General features: G+C 43.6%; 1 long non-coding RNA gene across 1 annotated transcript; it reads right to left on the bottom strand.

The window, feature by feature from the left end:
* Positions 1-550: 550 nt before the first annotated feature.
* On the bottom strand, positions 551-11,527 carry LOC123727269 (uncharacterized). Its single transcript, XR_006759151.2, has 2 exons — positions 11,428-11,527; positions 551-8,438 (listed from the first exon to the last, which is right to left on the bottom strand). It is a non-coding gene; the product is annotated as an uncharacterized LOC123727269 (long non-coding RNA).
* Between the last annotated feature and the right edge of the window lie 1,041 nt (positions 11,528-12,568).

Raw genomic sequence — 12,568 nt, 5'->3', positions numbered from 1 at the left:
GGGCTACTGCTAGGAACTCATAGACTTCATTCAAGTCTGTCATTATGGGCCCTTCTTAGGAGGTTGGAATTATCTCAGATGTTTTTATTACCACAGAAAATAGCAAGTGGAAACTCTAGCACCTCTGTAATCACACATATTTCAGCCCAGCCATGTAACCTACTCCTCACAAATATTAAATATAAAATGGAACATTGCAAGTGATGTCCCGGTTGTCAGAGACCAAAGGACTGCAGACCAACAGCAACATTCCTCCGTTCCACAGATAAGACCGCAACACAATGTTCACTCTTAATTACGTTAATTACACAATGTACAATGAGTACAAATTACAATAATCTAGGGTAACAATGATACAAGAACCTGTCACTAATGTCTGAAATACATACAGTTGAAGTCGGAAGTTTACATAAACCTTAGCCAAATACATTTCAACTCAGTTTTTCACAATTCCTGACATTTAATCCTAGTAAAAATTCCCTATCTTAGATCAGTTAGGATCACCACTTTATTTTAAGAACGTGAAATGTAAGAATAATAGTAGAGAGAATGATTTATTTTAGCTTTTATTTCTTTCATCACATTCCCAGTGGGTCAGAAGTTTACATACACTCAATTAGTATTTGGTAGCATTGCCTTTACATTACTTAGGTCAAACGTTTCAGGTAGCCTTCCACAAGCTTCCCACAATAAGTTGGGAGAATTTTGGCCCATTCCTCCTGATAGAGCTGGTGTAACTGAATCAGGTTTGTATGCCTCCTTGCTCGCACACACTTTTTCAGTTCTGCCCACACATTTTCTATGGGATTGAGGTCAGGGCTTTGTGATGGCCACTCCAATACTTTGACTTTGTTGTCCTTAAGCCATTTTGCCACAACTTTGGAAGTATGCTTGGGGTCATTGTCCATTTAGAAGACCCATTTGCGACCAAGCTTTAACTTCCTGACTGATGTCTTGAGATGTTCATTCAATATATCCACATAATTCCCCTTCCTCATGATGCCATCTATTTTGTGAAGTGCACCAGTCCCTCCTGCAGCAAAGCACCCCCACAACATGATGCTGCCACCCCCGTGCTTCACGGTTGGGATGGTGTTCTTCGGCTTACAAGCCTCCCCTTTTTCCTCCAAACATAACGATGGTCATTATGGCCAAACAGTTCTATTTTTGTTTCTTCAGACCAAAGGACATTTCTACAAAAAGTACAATCTTTGACCCCATGTGCAGTTGCAAAACGTAGTCTGGCTTTTTTTATGGTGGTTTTGGAGCAGTGGCTTCTTCCTTGCTGGTCATCTATGAACATTTGAACATCTTGGCCATGTTCTGTTATAATCTCCACCCGGCACAGCCAGAAGAGGACTTGCCACCCCTCATAGCCTGGTTCCTCTCTAGGTTTCTTCCTAGGTTCTGGCCTTTCTAGGGAGTTTTTCCTAGCCACCGTGCTTCTACACCTGCATTGCTTGCGGTTTGGGGTTTTAGGCTGGGTTTCTGTACAGCAATTTGAGATATCAGCTGAAGTAAGAAGGGCTTCATAAATACATTTGATTCCTTGCTGAGCGGCCTTTCAGGTTTTGTCAATATAGGACTCGTTTTACTGTGGATATAGATACATTTGTACCCGTTTCCCCCAGCATCTTCACAAGGTCCTTTGCTGTTGTTCTGGGATTGATTTGCAGAACGCATCTCCTTCCTGAGCGGTATGACGGCTGCGTGGTCTCATGGTGTTCATACTTGCGTACTACTGTTTGTACAGATGAACGAGGTACCTTCAGGCATTTGGAAATTGCTCCCAAGGATGGAGGTCTTGGCTGATTTCTTTTGATTTTCTTATGATGTCAAGCAGAGGTATGAAGGTAGGCCTTGAAATACGTCCACAGGTACACCTCCAATTGACTCAAATGATCTCAATTAGCCTATCAGAAGCTTCTAAAGCCATGAGATCATTTCTGGAATTTTCCAAGCTGTTTAAAAACACAGTCAGCTTAGTATATGTAAACTTCTGACACACTGGAATTGTGATACAGTGAATTATATGTGAAATAACCTGTCTGTAAACAATTGTTGGAAAACTTACTTGTGTCATGCACAAAGTAGATGTCCTAACCAACTTGCCAAAGCTATAGTTTGAAATGTGTGGAGTGATTGAAAAACAAGTTTTAATGACTCCAACCTAAGTGTATGTAAACTTCCGACTTCAACTGTATTTAACAAACAGATGAAACTAACGAAGCAACTAGATTATAGAAACAGTTAAAAGCATGCACCTTCAGAGGCCTTCCATTGCATTAGCGTAAGCCCTTCCAGACATGTATGGAAATAAAGGTTCTGTTTCATCCTCATTCATGTGAATATCCAATTCGTGATAGCAAAATAAATAATCCCACCTAGCAATTTAGACCCTGGGTCTTGACCCCCGCTTTGTGCAACTGGGTCCTGGACTTCCTGTCGGGCCGCCCCCAGGTGGTGAGGGTAGGTAACAACATCTCCACCCCGCTGATCCTCAACACTGGGGCCCAACAAGGGTGCGTTCTCAGCCCTCTCCTGTACTCCCTGTTCACCCGACTGTGTGGCCATGCACGCCTCCAACTCAATCATCAAGTTTGCAGACAACACTACAGTGGTAGGCTTGATTACCAACAACGACGAGACGGCCTACAGGGAGGTGAGGGCCCTTGGAGTGTGGTGTCAGGAAAATAACCTCACACTCAATGTCAACAAAACAAAGGAGATGATCGTGGACTTCAGGAAACAGCAGAGGGAGCAGCCCCCTATCCACATCGACGGGACAGTAGTGGAGAAGGTGGAACATTTTAAGTTCCTCGGCAGACACATCATGGACAAACTGAAATGGTCCACCCACACAGACAGCGTGGTGAAGAAGGCGCAGCAGCGCCTCTTCAACCTCAGGAGGCTGAAGAAATTTGGCTTGTCACCAAAAACACTCACAAACTTTTACAGATGCACAATCGAGAGCATCCTGTCGGGCTGTATCACCGCCTGGTATGGCAGCTGCTCCGCCCATAACCGTAAGGCTCTCCAGAGGGTAGTGAGGTCTGCACAACGCATCACCGGGGGCAAACTACCTGCCCTCCAGGACACCTACACCACCCGATGTCACAGGAAGGCCAAAAAGATCATCAAGGACAACCACCCGAGCCATTGCCTGTTCACCCCGCTATCATCCAGAAGGCGTGGTCAGTTCAGGTGCATCAAAGCTGGGACCGAGAGACTGAAAAACAGCTTCTATCTCAAGGCCATCAGACTGTTAAACAGCCATCAAATCAAATCAAATGTATTTATATAGCCCTTCGTACATCAGCTGATATTCTCAAAGTGCTGTACAGAAACCCAGGCTAAAACCACAAACAGCAAGCAAAGCATGTGAAAGAAGCACGGTGGCTAGGAAAAACTCCCTAGGAAAAACTCCCTAGGAAGGCCAAAAACCTAGGAAGAAACCTAGAGAGGAACCAGGCTATGAGGGGTGGCCAGTCCTCTTCTGGCTGTGCAGGGTGGATATTATAACAGAACATGGTCAAGATGTTAAGATGTTCATAAATGACCAGCATGGTCAAATAATAATAATCATAGTAGTTGTCGAGGGTGCAACAAGCACGTCCGGTGAACAGGTCAGGGTTCCATAGCCGCAGGCAGAACAGTTGAAACTGGAGCAGCAGCACGGCCAGGTGGACTGGGGACAGCAAGGAGTCATCATACCAGGTAGTCCTGAGGCATGGTCCTAGGGCTCAGGTCCTCTGAGAGAAAGACAGAAAGAGAGAAAGAGAGAATTAGAGAGAGCATATTTAAATACACACAGGACACCAGATAAGACAAGAGAAATACTCCAGATGTAACAGACTGACCCTAGCCCCCCGACACATAAACTACTGCAGCATAAATACTGGAGGCTGAGACAGGAGGGATCAGAAGACACTGTGGCCCCATCTGATGATACCCCCGGACAGGGCCAAACAGGCAGGATATAACCCCACCCACTTTGCCAAAGCACAGCCCCCACACCACTAGAGGGATGTCTCCAACCACCAACTTACCGTCCTAAGACAAGGCCGAGTATAGCCCACAACGATCTCCGCCATGGCACAACCCAAGGGGGGGGGGGCGCCAACCCAGACAGGAAGACCACGTCAGTGACTCAACCCACTCAAGTGACACACCCCTCCCATGGACGGCATGGAAGAACACCAGTAGGCCAGTGACTCAGCCCCTGTAAAAGGGTTAGAGGCAGAGAATCCCAGTGGAAAGAGGGGAACCGGCAAGGCAGAGACAGCAAGGGCGGTTCGTTGCTCCAGCCTTTCCGTTCACCTTCACACTCCTGGGCCAGACTATACTTAATCATAGGACCTACTGAAGAGATAAGTCTTCAGTAAGGACTTAAAGGTTGAGACTGAGTCTGCGTCTCTCACATTGGTAGGCAGACCATTCCATAAAAATGGAGCTCTATAGGAGAAAGCCCTACCTCCAGCCGTTTGCTTAGAAATTCTAGGGACAATTAGGAGGCCTGCGTCTTGTGACCGTAGCGTACGTGTAGGTATGTACGGCAGGACCAAATCGGAAAGATAGGTAGGAGCAAGCCCATGTAATGCTTTGTAGGTTAGCAGTAAAACCTTGAAATCAGCCCTTGCCTTAACAGGAAGCCAGTGTAGGGAGGCTAGCACTGGAGTAATATGATCAAATTTTTTGGTTCTAGTCAGGATTCTAGCAGCCGTATTTAGCACTAACTGAAGTTTATTTAGTGCTTTATCCGGGTAGCCGGAAAGTAGAGCATTGCAGTAGTCCAGCCTAGAAGTAACAAAAGCATGGATTAATTTTTCTGCGTCATTTTTGGACAGAAAATTTCTGATTTTTGCAATGTTACGTACATTGAGTGGCTGCTGCCAACATACAGACTCATCTCTAGCCACTTTAATAATGAAAAATTGATGTAATAAATGTATCACTAGCCACTTTAAACAATGCCACTTTATATAATGCTTACATACCCTACATTACTCATCTCATATGTATATACTGTACTCTATACCATCTACTGTATCTTGCCTATGCCATTCGGCCATCGCTCATTCATATATTTTTATGTACATATTCTTATTAATTCCTTTACACTTGTGTACATAAGGTAGTTGTTGTGAAATTAGGTTAGATTACTTGTTAGATATTACTGCATGGTCGGAACTAGAAGCACAAGCATTTCTCTACAATCGCATTAACATCTGCTAACCATGTGTATGTGACCAATACATTTGATTTGAAGAATTAAATCCCGACCTTAGTCTTTTTTACATTATATAACATGCTACAAAAGGTGCCCCATACTCAGCTACCTATGTCCCTACCCTGAGCAGGTCTGCCAGGGTGATGGCCTCTCTGGCCCACAGCAGGGCCAGGTGGCACATTGCCAAAGTCTTGGGCATGCTCATCAGCCCCTGTTCCTCCTCTGGTGCGAGGTCAGGTAGGAAACAGCATCCACAGAGCCAGAACACACTGAGGAGACCCTGTCATCACTGATGTGTCCTGTGGAACACACACACACACAGAACACACACACACTCATACAGGAAAACACTCACGTGAGCACGTGGAAACATGCACACACGCACCACACAGGTGCAATGCACACTCAGAGATAATGACTAGTGTTTGTTTTACTGTACCTGAGACAGAGCCTGCTCCACTGGCCCAGTTCCATCCCGTCTGTCTTACTGGCAGTCATAGTCACTCATCACTGACGATTATTGGATGTTTATAAACGTTAAAACACAGCGTCGGATATTGTAGTTCACAAGACTGACAATTCAAATTCCGCTTCTTGTATATATTTGCTACATATGAAAAGTATGTTGTAAAGAGTTGCCTCAGAATACAACTGCGTGTCCTGAACGAGTACATACGGACATGGATTACGATGGGGCAGTTGTATCGGGAACTGCAGGCCTATAGACAAGACTGCTGCTCAACCTAGCAATGAAGGGACGCTAAAGTGACATTTTCCAAGCAAACAATAAAATTGCCGATTTCAAGAAGAAGCTGGGTGTCTGGAGAGACCGAGTGGATAGAGGTGTTTTTCGATATGTTCCGTCTATTCTAAACTCTGACTGACGTGGGTTATGTAGAAGATGGATCACATGCATAAATTGTTGAGGTCACATCTGAGCAAAACTCTGCTCAAATTCGAAGATTACTTCCCCTCGCAATCTGATCCACGCCTGGAAAAGCAGTGGATACGTAATCCGTTCACCAGCACGGAAGAGACTCACAGCTTGTCACCGGTTCTATTGGAGCTGTCCTGTGACCAAGGCCTGCTCGCTCGTTTTAATGAGATGCGCTTGTTCACATTCTGGCTGTTCAGCAGCAGACGCGATATGGCAGAATCCCCTTTCATTCTACCTACTTATGTGAGACCAGCTTCTCTCTTGCTGCAACAAAATAAAAATATGGCAACAGACTGGCTGTTGAAAACCCCTCTTGGGTATCCCTGGTACAAAATAGTTTGAGAAAGGCTGGCCTATACTATAGGCCTAGGCTACACGAAGAGCACAGGGCAAAGCTATGCTTCTAAAATAATGTACTTCCCACGTTTTTGCGCTGCTGAGATGGTGTACATAAAACTAGGCTACACTGCGTTACACAATGCAATGGATAGGCGTTCCCAATCATGGATGTGCTGTGTACGGTGGCACTTCAGGCCAGTCAATTCGTAAAAAAAAAAAGCTATATCTGTGCACTCGGACTAGACCTACTGATGTCCTGTTCCGTTTGGAAGGGAGAGCGTGAAGAGGATGACCTCGCTATCATTTTAATAAAAACATTTGTTTAGTTTCCCATAATGAAGCTATTTATCAGAGTTATTGACCTGAGTAATTTACAAACATTACTATGAAGCCGCAGCCGCGGAGATGGACAGCGCATGGCTGCTGAAAGTAGGTTCATTCAAGAAGACCTAATTCATTTAAATAGTCTTCATTTTCATTTGACTTTAGGCTACTAACAAGAGTGCTTTGTTTAAGAACTGATTCATATTCAAGAAATAACAGGTAGGCCTACCTGTTTGACAGATTAATTTATAGTCTACCATCCATAGATTTAGTCAGCCAATCACTTCAGTGACCATGCACTCTTTAAATATCTGTGTCAGTGAAGAGCTTGCCGTGTTAAGGTAAAAACAGGTCTTGAATTGAGGAGTTATGAGGTTGTTGTGGCTTTTGTTAAAGAAAATAGCTAAAAGCATAGGCCTACATCTTGATAATTTAAGATTTCAAAATAAATTAAAATGGACCTGATTATATAACTCGATCTTTTATGCTACAGTGAACATAAATAAAACACTGGTCCCATGTTTCTTGAGCTGAAATAAAAGATCCCAGAAATGTTCCATGCCTACAAAAAAGTGTATTTCTCTAAAATTTTCTGCACAAATTGTATACATCCCTGTTAGTGAGCATTTTATCCTTTGTCAAGGTAATCCATCCACCTGACAGGTGTGGCAAATCAAGATGCTGATAAACAGCATGATCATTACACAAGTGCACCTTGTAACCACGCCAGCCCAGGACCTCCAAATCCGGTGAGGGGGGAGGGTATTTCTGTCTGTAAGAAAGCCCTTTTGTGGGGAACAACTTATTCTGATTGGAATTAACTGAAAAACGCCTTATTGAATTCACTTTTAGAAGCACGAGTTTGGCCAGTCTTTGGTTTGAGGATCATGTGGTGCGCTATGCATGCCTAGTTTAATTTAGCCTAGCAGATGTTCTTATATTCCCATACCCTAATCAGTCAACACATCTATTTTGTAACAACAATATCATGGACTAAAATAGAACACATTTGAAAATGATAGTTCCCCAAATGAAAAGAGTTAAAAATCAATCAAAAGTATTTATAAAGCCCTTCTTACATCAGCTGATGTCATAAAGTGCTGCACAGAAACCCAGCCTAAAACCCCAAACAGCAAGCAATGCAGGTGTAGAAGCACAGTGGCAAGGAAAAACTCCCTAAAAAGGCCAGAACCTAGGAAGAAACCTAGAGAGGAACCAGGCTGAGGGGTGGCCAGTCCTCTTCTGGCAGTGCTGAGTGGAGATTATAACAGAACATGGCCAAGATGTTCAAATGTTCATAGATGACCAGCAGGGTCAAATAATAATAATCACAGTAGTTGTAGAGGGTGCCGCTCAGCACCTCAGGAGTAAATGTCAGTTGGCTTTTCATAGCCGATCATTCAGAGTATCTCTACCGATCTTGCTGTCTTTAGAGAGTTAAAAACAGCAGGTCTGGGACAAGGTAGTATGTCCAGTGAACAGGTCAGGGTTCCATAGCCGCAGGCAGAACAGTTCAAACTGGAGCAGCAGCACAACCAGGTGGACTGGGGACAGCAAGGAGTCATCAGGTCAGGTAGTCCTAAGGCATGGTCCTAGGGCTCAGGTCCTCTGAGAGAAAGAAAGAAAGAGAGAAAAGACAGAATTAGAGAGAGCATACTTAAATTCACACAGGACACCGGATAAGATAGGAGAAATACTCTAGATATAACAGACTGACCCTAGCCCCCCGACACAAACTACTGCAGCATAAATACTGGAGGCTGAGACAGGAGGGATCGGGAGACACTGTGGCCACGTCCGACGATCAGCCCCAGACAGGGCCAAACAATGCATTACAAGTGCATACAGTGCATTCGGAAAGTATTCAGACCCCTTGACTTTTCCCAAAAAAATTCATGTTACAGCCTTATTCTAAAATGTATTAAATTGTCGCCCCCCCCCCCAATCTACACGCAATACCCCATAATGACAAAGCAAAAACAGGTTTAGACATTTTTGCAAAGTTAAATGAAATGGAAATATGACATTTACATAAGTATTCAGACCCCTGTACTCAGTACTTTGTTGAAGCACCTTTGGCAGCAATTAGAGCCTTCAGTCTTCTTGGGTATGACGCTACAGGCTTGGCACGCCTGTATTTGGGGAGTTTCTCCCATTCTTTCCTGCAGATCCGCACTCAAGCTCGGTCAGGTGGGATGGGGTGCGTCGCTGCACAGCTATTTTCAGGTCTCTCCAGAGATGTTAGATCGGGTTCAAGTCCAGGCTCTGGCTGGGCCAGTCAAGGACATTCAGAGACTTGTCCCGAAGCAACTCCTGCGTTGTCTTGGCTGTGTGCCTTGGGTCATTGTCCAGTTGGAAGGTGAACCGTCGCCCCAGTCTGAGGACCTGAGTGCTGTGGAGCAGGGTTTCATCAAGGATCTCTCTGTACTCTGCTCCGTTCATCTTTCCCTCAATCCTCCCAGTCCCTGCGGCTGAAAAACATCCCCACAGCATGATGCTGCCACCACCTTGCTTCACCGTGGCGATCTTGCCAAGTTTCCTCCAGACGTGATGCTTGGCTTTCAGGCCAAATAGTTCAATCTTGGTTTCATCTGACCAGAGAATCTTGTTTTTCATGGTCTGAGAGTCCTTTAGGTGCCTTTTGGCAAACTCCTAGCGGGCTGTCATATGCCTTTTACTGAGGAGTGGTTTCTGTCTTCCCACTCTACCATAAAGGCCTGATTGGCGGTGTGCTGCAGAGATGGTTGTCCTTCTGGGAGGTTCTCCCATCTCCACAGAGGAACTCTGGAGCTCTGTCAGAGTGACCATGGGGTTCTTGGTCACCTCCCTGACCATGGTCCTTCTACCCCAATTGCTCAGTTTGGCCGGGCAGCCAGCTCTAGGAAGAGTGTTGTTGGTTCCAAACTTCTTTCATTTAAGAATGATGGAGGCCACTGTGTTCTTGGGGACCTTCAATGCCGCAGACATTTTTTTTGGTACCGTTCCCCAGATCTGTGACTCGACACAATCCTGTCTCGGAGCTCTACGGACAATTCCTTCGACCTCATGGCTTGGTTTTTGCTCTGACATGCACTGTCAAGTGTGGGACCTTATATAGACAGGTGTGTGCCTTTCCAAATCATGTCCAATCAATTGAATTTACCACAGGTTGACTCCAATCAAGTCGTAGAAACAGCTCAAGGATGATCAATGGAAACAGGATGCACCTGAGCTCAATTTTGAGTCTCATAGCAAAGGGTCTGAATACTTATGTAAATAATAAGCTATCCAAATTTCTAAAAACCTGTTTTTCGCTTTGTCATTATGTGGTGTTGTGTAGATTGATGAGATTTATTTATTTATTTTTTAAATACATTTTAGAATAAGGCTGTAATGTAACAAAATGTGGAAAAAGTCAAGGGGTCTGAATTCTTTCAGAATGTGACCTGATGATATGTGGCTGCTGTGTTAAACAATGAATGGCTTTTCTCTAACTCATTGATGATGATACTTAAGTTGTAACTGGTTCTGCTGTGCTCAACTTTTACAGTTGATAGACAAACTTAGACTATCCCCTTTTTTAACGGTGCTGCAGCATGCGCTCATTCGCTGTCATACTCTGTTGTGGTATTGTAAAAGATTCTGCTTGTCTCCAGTCATGTAAAAGGACCTAGAATTGCATGACATGCATTTATAAAAGGCAATTTTTTCAAGGACCGGCAAATATAAGATGATTGATTCAGGCAGTGGTTTTATTATAATGGTTATCTTTTCACCTTTGGCCGGCGGTGGTCTGCGAATCCACAACCTTCTGGCTACTTCATTTTGTAAGCATTACATGGCAAAGAACAGTTTCTAAAACGGTTTTATCTGTCCTAGGAGTGAGTGTAAACGGTAGATATGTTTTGTGCTAACCACTTTGTTTTAATTATTATTTGGGGTATGGGAGAGGGTCGGGTACAAATATGTTACATTTGGGAGGGTCATTCATTTCAGAGATCCGATTGTCTGCAGGTATCCCTCATTATAAATAATATACAGTCCCTATGCGACATATGGTCAAATCTGCCATTCAATTGTTGTTTCGTTTTAGCCCAAAGACCGGCAGATGGAGATAGTCGTCTCATCTTACCGTCCAAAGGGAATCCATGCAGTCGGCTATACACACCTATTCCCCGTGGTCCGGTTCGTACATAAAACATTCATGGTGGTGGAAAATGAATGTATGCATATTTTTCCAGTTTTTTTTCGCCTTCTCGCCATTTTAAATTAAGGAGGAAATCGACGCCTTTGCAGCTTGAATGGAATGTTATGTACAAACCGGTCCATACATTTGGATGGTAAAATGAAATGACTCAAAATCGCCATCTGTCGGCCTATGGGTTAGTTTCATATTCGATGCTAATAAATGGGCAAGAGCCCAGGGAAAAATCTGCGTTTGAAAAGCGTTGTTTTGCACGCAATTATTAAAACGTTCAATCACACCTGTGGCAGAGCGGCTTAAAAAACATGCGGCCGGTTGGGCTATAATGGCTAGGTTAGACACAACAAGATAATATATATTTTCTGGCGAATCTAAAAGTAGTGGAAATTCTATAAGTTATACTGTATAACCTACCGTTTGTTCTTAGTCCATTTTCACACACTTTAGTTTGTTTCACATCAGAAATTAACTCACACATCGGTTTGTTGTGGTAGAATAGGAACTTCCTGTGTGTGTTACCAATGAATCCATCCGACAGGAAACAACATTATTTTACTGTGTAACACAAGCACACAATTTATTGCCAAAAGGTTTTAACATAAATGTTTTTATGAAGAAATTGTTCAATGCTATATCTGAACTACAGAGGAATAAATCTACAGATATTCAATATCAGAAATGTGTTTTAGCCAGTACTCATTGAGGTGGATTGCACTTGCAGTCCAATGTCTGACGTCTCCCTGTAGAGGGCAACATTGACTAACGCAGAATGAGAGCCTAGTGTACTGTTGTAGCTTGTAGGAATGTACTTTGTAGTCATTTAGCAGACTGTTTTATACAGAGCGACTTACAGGAACAATTAGGGTTAAGTGCCTTGCTGAATGGCACATAAACAGATTTTTCACCTATCACCTGAGTCATCCATTACAGTAATTGCTATCCTTGTCCATACCCCATGCCTCAGCTCTGTAATCTACCCTGCTTTATTTGATTTTTGTCTCATAAACTATTTCTGGTGGTGGTGTGTGTGACAGGATTGGAGCTAGCACCATGTAAACCACAAGAAAGATGAAGAGAGGGTGTGTAGGTGGATTCATTGTTTGGTAAATCTGTTTGTAAGTATGAGTTTAGCTTGAGTCAAACATTCATTCAGTGAAGCGTTATCTTTTCAGGATAATTAGAATTCTTCTTACTCCATTTAATCATGCCAAGGTCTACACATAGGACCCATATGCCCCTGAATACTTAATACTGTATCTATGACATTCTAGAAAGTTGAAAAAACAACATTTGGAGGGTGTTTATATGTGCTTTGTTCTGTTTCTACAGAGACAGAGGCTGCGTCCCAAATGGCACCCTATTCCCTATATAGCAGTAGCATACCACCCTGCATCCCACTGCTGGCTTGCCTCTGAAGCTAAGCAGGGTTGCTTTTGGTTGGTCCCTGGATGGGAGACCAGATGGTGTTGGAGGGCCAATACACACACTTTTTTTATTTTTTTATTTCACCTTTATTTAACCAGGTAGGCCAGTTGAGAACAAGTTCTCATTTACA

Source organism: Salmo salar, chromosome 15 (assembly GCF_965601325.2).
Source record: "Salmo salar chromosome 15, fSalSal1, whole genome shotgun sequence".
NCBI classification, from domain to species: domain Eukaryota; kingdom Metazoa; phylum Chordata; class Actinopteri; order Salmoniformes; family Salmonidae; genus Salmo; species Salmo salar.
Note: the sequence above shows the minus strand (reverse complement) of the source record. Positions and strands in the feature narration are given on the sequence as shown.